Source organism: Colobus angolensis, unplaced genomic scaffold, assembly GCF_000951035.1.
Source record: "Colobus angolensis palliatus isolate OR3802 unplaced genomic scaffold, Cang.pa_1.0 Scaffold21, whole genome shotgun sequence".
NCBI lineage: Eukaryota > Metazoa > Chordata > Mammalia > Primates > Cercopithecidae > Colobus > Colobus angolensis.
The window spans coordinates 7467825-7476541 of NW_012115266.1; the positions used below are offsets into that span (position 1 = coordinate 7467825).

General features: G+C 50.0%; 1 protein-coding gene across 1 annotated transcript in view; it reads left to right on the forward strand.

Annotated features, from left to right (window-relative positions):
- Positions 1-8717, forward strand: part of LOC105512277 — a 129628-nt gene that overhangs the window by 30707 nt on the left and 90204 nt on the right. The window lies entirely within an intron of this gene.

Sequence of the window (8717 nt, forward strand, 5' to 3'; positions counted from 1 at the left end):
CCTTCCCCCTTCCCCCTTCCCCCTTCCCTTTCTTCCTGACAGGGTCTTGCTCTGTCACCCAGGCTGGAGTGCAGTAGCACGATCTCAGCTCACTGCAACCTCCACCTCTCAAGCTCAACTACCACGCTGGGCTAATTTTTGTATTTTTTGTAGAGATGGGGTTTCACCATGTTGCTCAGGCTGGTCTCAATCAATCACGCCCTCCTTGAGCTCAATCAATCCCGCCCTCCTTGAGCTCATCAATCACGCCCTCCTTGGCCTCCCAAAGTGCTGGGATTACAGGCGTGAGGCACCGTGCTTGGCCCAAGGAATAGTTTTCATAAATTCACACTCGTTTCTCTATCTGTCAGGTTCCCTCTGGCAAACTTAGTTCCATTTGAAGATAGTTCAATCAGAGAGACTTTAATAAAGAGAGTGTGTGGAGTAGTGGGCAGGGGCAAGCAAAGGAGGCCACAAGGGGTGGTGAGGCCCCCAGGGACAGGAGGAAGCTGGTACTATCCCTGGCCCTGAAGGGTGTGAGGAAGAAGTGGTGTTCCCGAAGTCCAGCGTGTGCAGGAGGTAAAGGAGGAATCCTCAGTGGGGGCTATAGCCACAGAGGACCAGCATCTGCCAGAATTGCCGGCCGTGTGAAGCAGGGAGGAACACCCTGCCCCCTGTCTCCACTGGAGGGCACGGGAACCAGGTGTTGCAGGTGATTCACTTCCTGGGGCGCAGAGAAGCAGGAGTAGGAGTCGGAAGGTGGAGGGAACAGACAGAGAATAACCAGGACCGGGCCAGATGCAGTGGCTCACGCCTGTAATCCTAACACTTTGGGAGGCCGAGGCAGTTGGAGTGCCTGGGCTCGGGAGTTTGAGACCAGCCTGGGCAACACAGGGAAACCCCATCTCTACTAAAATACAAAATTAGCTGAGCCTGGTGGTGGGCGCCTGTAATCCCAGCTACTCGGGAGGCTGAGGCAGGAGAATTGCTTGAACCTGGGAAGTGGAGGTTGCAGTGAACCAAGATTGTGCCACGGCACTCCAGCCTGGGTGACAGAGCGAGACTCCGTCTCAGAAAACAAACAAACTAGCCCAGTGTGGCACTCGCCCGTAGTCCCAGCTACTCAGGAGGCCAAGGCAGGAGAATTACTTGAGTCTGTGCTCCAGCCTGGGCGACAAAGCGAGACTCTGTCTCAGAAGAAAAAAAAAAGAAAGAATTACCAGGACAATGTCCTCATTCTCTTGCTTTTTTTCTGTTTGGTAAGTTTGAATTTTTATACATTGAGGTTTCTTAAACTAGGATTTAAAGTATGATCATAAAGTAATGCTACAGTTTTTTTTTAAAGAAGCACGCATATGTCCCAATGGCAATTCTGCTCTCAGTGGTCACCTGGGGAAGCTCTACACTTCTGTGAAAAAAATCTACCGTTGGGCAGGACGCGGTGGCTCATGCCTATAATCCCAGCACTTTGGGAGGCTGAGGTGGGCGGATCAGTTGAGGTCAGGAGTTTGAGACCAGTCTGGCCAACATGGCGATACCCTATCTCGACTAAAAAATACATAAAAATTAGCTGGACATGGTGGCACATGTCTGTAATTCCAGCTACTCTGGTGGCTGCGGCAGGAGAATCGTTTGAACCTGGGAGGCAGAGGCTGCAGTGAGCTGAGATCATGCTACTGCACTCCAGCCTGGGGGACAGAGTGAGACTCCGTCTCAAAACAAACAAACAAACAAACAAACAAACACAAGGCTGGTTAATTAGGTGGATGGGTTGTTTGGGGTCAAAAGCAAGGTGTAATTATGTGTGTGACTAACTTTCCTGTGTGGTTGGGAAGTTGTCTCAAATGTTTTGAGCAAAGACTGAACTGTTGAAATATTGCTATGTCTCCAGCACCCCAAAGCAAAAGTGCAGCACCCATGAGGACTCTGCATATTGCTTATATACATATTCCACTTCAGAGTGCCACCTTAGCTCTTTGGTATTTTGCATTAGCTGTGACATTAAAAAACATTATGTGGGAGATGCAGCTAATTGTGTACCTGAAATTTCTTTTTTTGAAAAGTGTATTTATTTTGAATGCAAATATACAGAAAAGTTCCAAGAATAATACCATGAATATTCATATAGCTTTCACTTGGATTCACCAATTGCTAATATTTATTTTGTTTGCTTTAATCTCTCTCTCTCTCTCTATATATATATAATTTTGTTTGTTTGTTTGTTTGAGGCAGAGTCTCACTCTGTCGCCCAGGCTGCTGGAGTGAAGTGGCATATTCTTGGCTCACTGCAACCTCCACCTCCCAGGCTCAAGCAATTCTCCTGCCTCAGCCTCCCAGGTAGCTGGGATTACAGGTGTGCGCCACCATGCCTGGCTAATTTTTGTATTTTTAGTAGAGACAGGATTTCACCATGTTGGTCAGGCTGGTCTTGAACTCCCGACCCCAGGTCATCTGTGCCTCCTGAAGTGTTGGGATTACGGGCACGAGCCACTGCACCTGGCCCATATAGGTGTTATAATTATTATTACTTGTGCTGAATCATTTGAGAGTAAATTACAGACATCATGATCCTTTACCCCTAAATACTTCAGCATGTATGGACATTCTCTTATATAACTCTAATACAGGGCAGGTGCAGTGGCTCACGCCTGTAATTCCAGCACTTTGGGAGGCCAAGGTGGGCAGTTCTTGAGGTCAGGAAGTTCCAGACCAGCCAGGCCAACATAGTGAAACCCTGTCTCTACTAAAAATACAAAAAATTAGCCGTGTGTGGTGGGTGCCTGTAATCCCAGCTACTCAGGAGGCTGAGGCAGGAGAATCACTTTAACCCGGGGGAGGCAGAGGTTGCAGTGAGCCGAGATTGCGCCATTGCACTCCGGCCTGGGCAACAGAGTGAGACTCCGTCTCAAACAAACAAACAAACAAACCAAAAAACTCCAATACAATAATTAAATTCGGAAAACAAAACATTGACGTATTATCTAATATGTAGTATATATTTACATTTCACCAATTGCCCCAGTACTTATCTTTATAGTAACGTCTTTTTTTTTCTTTTTTTTGAGACAGTCTCTCTTTGTCGCCCAGGTTGGAGTGCAGTGGTGTGATCTCGGCTCACTGCAACCTCTACCTCCCAGGTTTAAGGGATTCTCGTGCCTCAGCCTCCCGAGTAGCTGGGATTACAGGTGTGTGCCACCATACCTGGCTAATTTTTGTATTTTTTAGTAGCATGTTGGCCAGGTTGGTCTTGAACTCCTGGCCTCAAGGAACCTGCCTGCCTCAGCCTCCCAAAGTGCTGGGATTTACGACCACCCCAGGCCACAATGTCTTTTTTTCCTCTTTGGGCTGCAATTGTTGATGACCTCACATGAGATTTAGTTGTCTTGGTCTCTTTCTTTCTCTTTTTTTTTTTGAGATGGAGTTTCCCTCTTGTCGCCCAGGTGGAGTGCAATGGCGCGATCCCGGCTCACTGCAACCTCTTCCTCCCGGGTTCAAGCGATTCTCCTGCCTCAGCCTCCTGAGTAGCTGGGATTACAGGCGACCGCCACCACGCCCAGCTAATTTTTTGTATTTTCAGTAGAGACAGGGTTCTATCATGTTGGCCAGGCTGGTCTTGAACTCCTGACCTCAAAGTGATCCACCTGCCTTGGCCTCCCAAAGTGCTGGAATTACAGGCATGAGCCACCGTGGCTGGCTTTTTATTTCTTTAATCTGGAATAGTTTCTCAGCTTTTTGTTGTCATGCACGGCATTGATATTTTTGAAGTGTGTGGGACCAGTTTTCTAGAAATGTCCCTCAGTCTGGGTTTGTCTGATGCTGTTTCCTCATGGTTGGGTTCAGGTTATGAATTTTGGGGCAGGAATACCACACAAGTGATGCTGGCTCCTTTTTGGTGCCTCGTGTCAGGAGCCACATGATGGGCATGTTAATTTCAATTCTTTGGTTAAGTAGGAGTAACATTTCCATGCCTCCTTGTTAGAATTAACAAGGAAACCCAAGTTTTCAAGAAAAAAGTCCCAGTTTGGGCAAGTTTATTTCACAGGCACACTTTCAGGGGTTGGTGGCACGCTTAGCCTTGGCGTGATCTCGGGCTGGGGGTTTTGAAAATGGAGTTCTGGCTTTGAGCTTTGCAGCACAGAGCAACTCTCTGTCCTTCCTCACGAGGACAAAGAATTCCGTGCATGAATGCCTGCCACGGGCCGGGAATGCCACGGGCTGTTTACCAGCCTCTGAATTGCCCCGTGGCGTCAGGCAGCCGCGCAAGTGCTTCCTAAGGCTGAAGGCGCCCAGCAGAGGCACTGCCATGGGCCACAGCAAATGTGTGGGGAATATTCTGCTGAGAAGGGCGGTTTCATTTCCCTTTAAATGCCTCTGTTATTTTCTACCACACGCTTGAGGCTTGGCCCTAACAGAAAAACTTCCCAGTAGTGGGGCCAAGGATGAGAAAGGGTTACGAATGAAAAGACCTTCTCTTTGGACAGGGCGTTCTAGTTCACAGAGTGCCTTATCTCTTGAGATCTCACACTGGGTTCTCAGCTCCGCCCATGCAAGCAGGCAGCTCTGGCATTTGCTGACCCTATCGTACAAACCAGAAAGGTGAGGCTCAGAGAAGCGAAGCGATTGGTCTCAACTCATAGAGTTGGGAAGAGGTGACCTGGCCAAAGTCTATCCAAACTTTCTGATTAAAAAAAAATTTTTTTGGCCGGGCGCGGTGGCTCAAGCCTGTAATCCCAGCACTTTGGGAGGCCGAGACGGGCGGATCACGAGGTCAGGAGATCGAGACCATCCTGGCTAACACGGTGAAACCCCGTCTCTACTAAAAATACAAAAACTAGCCGGGCGAGATGGCGGGCGCCTGTAGTCCCAGCTACTCGGGAGGCTGAGGCAAGAATGGCGTAAACCCGGGAGGCGGAGCTTGCAGTGAGCTGAGATCCGGCCACTGCACTCCAGTCCGGGGGACAGAGCGAGACTCCGCCTCAAAAAAAAAAAAAAAAAATTTTTTTGTTTTCTCTGTGATGTCACTGTTGTTTCCCTGAAGAAGCTGGGAATTTCTTTTCTGGGGGAATTTTAGGAAATAGAGGATGCCCCTGGATGCCCCTTGAAATTTGCAGGGACTTGAACTTGGACTTTTTAACATTCTTGAAAGTAGTTATTAAAGTTATTATGGCCCAGCACAATGGCTCACTCTTGTAATCCCAATGCTTTGGGAGGCTGAGGCAGGAGGATCACTTGAGGCCAGGAATTCAAGGCTGCAGTGAGCTGTGATTGTGCTATTGCACTCCAGTCAGAGTGACAGAGCGAGACCCAGTCTCAAAAAACAAATTAAAAAACCCCAATTATTATGTGCACAGCCCCTTTCTTCAATGAGCCTACCATCTAGTAGGGGAATAATAATAATAATAACAGTAATAATAATAACTGCTGTCAGTTCTGCTGTCTCCTAGTTGTGTGACCTTGGGCAAGTTATCAAATCTCACTGTGCTTCAGTTTTTTTGTTTTGTTTTGTTTACTTGTTTTTTTTTTTTTTTTTTGAGACGGAGTCTCACTCTGTCACCTAGGCTGGAGTGCAGTGGCGCCATCACGGCAACCTCTGCCTCCCAGATTCTCCTGCCTCAGCTTCCTCAGTAGCTGGGACTACAGGCATGCCCACCACGCCCAGCTAATTTTTGTATTTTTAGTAGAGACGGGGTTTTGCCATGTTGGTTAGGCTGGTCTCAAACTCCTGATCTCAAGTGGTCTGCCTGCCTTGGCCTCCCAAAGTGCTGGGATTACAGGCATGAGCCCGCATCCCCAACCCTGTTTGTTTAATCTGTAAAATAGGGATGATATGGTACTTCTCTCATAGCTTTGTGGGGAGGATGATTTAAATTAATGTGGTCAGCATATAGTAAATACTGTGTTAGCTGTTCCTATATATTTTTAGTATGTGTGAGGCATTGTGTATGTATTTTACATGCTTTCTCTCTTTTCATTTCCACAACAACCGCATGAAGTGGGCATGATGGTTCTCATTTAATAGACAAAGAAACTGAGGCTCAGAGAGGTTAAGCGTGATGTCCAAGGTCACACAGCTAGCAAATAGCAGAGTCAGGATTCACACTGTGCTGACTGAAAAGCCCATGCTTTTAATAGCATTCTGCTTGCTCTGGTACCAGGAAGACTGTTAATAACAGTGTATAACTATTTCAGGGTTTGGAGAGGAGCGTGGGGAGGGCATTCCAGGCAGAAGGACAGGGGAATAAAAGTGTGGAAGTGGAGATGTGTGCGTGGGAGGTTTAGCAGGGTCAGGCCAGGGAGCAAGAGAAGGGGGATGAACTCAGAATGAAACCTGAGAGCCAGGCAGCTTGGCAGGTTTCAGGTCCAGCCCTGAAAGGAAAAGACTGGGACATACACCCATTTGCCCATTTTGGGGAGGAGGGTGTAGGGTTTAGCGTTCAGGCAGCCTCCTGGCTGCTGTCAGTCCCTCCCAAGGCTCTCCTGGGTCCTTCCTCTCCTGAGTCTTCACTCTTCCACTGTAATAATAAACAAGGGAGAAACTATGATCAAATCATTTGCATTGTAATGAGCCTCACCCACTGGTCCCAGACCACCCGGCTCATGCAGCCTGGAAGCCCCCCGAGCCCTGGCTAAGCCCATGGCCTCCCGCTGCCCTGCAGCTAGGAAAATACAGGCCAGGCCTCATGCACACCCCTCTGGCCAGCCAGGGCCCTGAGGAGCTGAGCCTCCTGCCTGGGGGAGAACCTGTAAATGCAAGGGGGCTGCGAGGAGGAATTTTGGTTGAAACAAAGTTGTTCCTGCCCCTGACAGTTTCCCCTGTATCTCTTCACCTGCCAGCCCTGCTTGGCTCCAGGGCGAGGCTGATTTTAGCCTGAAGTGAGAACTTGCCAACAATCCATGGTGTGAGTAGAAGGATCTCAGTCTTCCTGACCTCCTGGGTTGGATGGAGCAGCTCCCCCGACCCCACAAACCCCGACACCCTCCCAAGGGGAAGGAACTCCAGCATCCTCAAGCTCAGCTCAGACCACTTGCTCTTTTTTTAAAAAATGTTTATTTATTTACTTATTATTATTTATTTATTTTTAGACAGGATCTCGCTCTGTTGCCCAGGGTGGAGTGCTGTGGCGTGATCATGGCTCACAGCAGCCTGGACATCCTAGGCTCAAGCCATCCTCCCACCTCAGCCTACCGAGTAGCTGGGACTACCGGCATGCGCCACCATGCCCCGCTCGTTGACCACCTCCCCACCCCCCCGCCTTTTGTTTTTTTTGGTAGAGACAGGGGTCTTGCTGTGTTGCCCAGGCTGGTCTGGAATTCATGGGCTTAAGCGATCCTCCTGCCTTGGCCTGCGGAAGTGCTGGGATTACAGACATGAGCCACCGCACTCGGCCTGGACCGCTTGCTCTTCATTCCGGAGATTATGGGGAGCTGGAGAAGAAGAAAGCAAGCAGAAAACTAAGGGGGAAAACATGAAAGAGCCCGGGATGGGCAGAGGCGGACAGTGTGGCCAGGGGTCTTGCTGAGGGGTGGATAGTGGGGGGAGGTGTGTCGGGGGAGGCAGCAGGGGAGGAGCAAAGCCCTAGGTCGAGGGGGAGGGAAGGGTGGCGGCTTGCAATGAGCGGCAGGGAGCGTTAAAGGGCGTGGAGAGGAAGGAAAGAAAAAGAGGGAGAGGATTCACAGGGAGCAAGGACTGTGTCAAAGGGTGACTTGGAGGGGACTTTAGCCCAGCTCCCTGTCTCCATAAATCCCTTCTAGCACTCCAAACAAACCTACAATTGAAGTAAAGCAGCGCGCTTTCAATATAGAGGCAAGTCCCTTGCTCTAACCAGAAACGGGATGATACCCGGTGAGCCCCCCATCCAGCAAGCCCGGGGCACTCAGAATCAAGGGCGTGAGACCCTGGTCTCTAGCAAGCATCTGCGGCCACACCCCACTGGCCGAATTGTCAATCGCCAGGCCATATTTGGGCCCCATTGCTAGGCAGAGTTCTGTGCCCTGGGGTTGCTGTGAGCCACGTGCCCGCAGACTAGGTTGGAGGCTTGGGACACAGAGGGGAGCAAAGAGGGGCCGAGCAGGTGGGAAAGACGACCCTGGGGGAATGCGGGAAGCTGCTGAGGCCAGGTTTACACCTCCCAAGGGGTGGCCACCGGACCTCACCCCTTACCCTACTGGGTCCCCAATCCCCAAACAGTGCACCTTTCGTTGCGCGCTTTCCCCTTTATCCAGACTTCCTTCAAATAGCAGCTTTGTACCCCGAGAAACTAAGGTCCTGGAGAGTGTCAGTGTCATATATGTGATTGCTTTTGAACGTTTACATTTAAAAAGAGAGTTTTTAGACCCTGAGGGATGGGTCTCTAACGTGGTTATTTCAGGCCCATCAGCAGGCCAGCTTAGGGCATTTTGGAACGGCAGAGCCTTTTAGCACATCCTCGCAAACAGCCTCGTACCCTTCTTGCTTTCTCCTCTAGGAGCTCCTGATATCCTCTGGATGCTGGGCTGCAGGGGGCAGGGTAGGGGGTGGGGCAGGGGCGCTTGACCCCTATGTTCAAGCCTGTAATCCCAGCACTTTGGGAGGCCGAGACGGGCGGATCACGAGGTCAGGAGATCGAGACCATCCTGGCTAACACGGTAAAACCCCGTCTCTACTAAAAAATAAAAAAAACTAGCCGGGCGAGGTGGCCGCGCCTGTAGTCCCAGCTACCCGGGAGGCTGAGGCAGGAGAATGGCGTGAACCCGGGAGG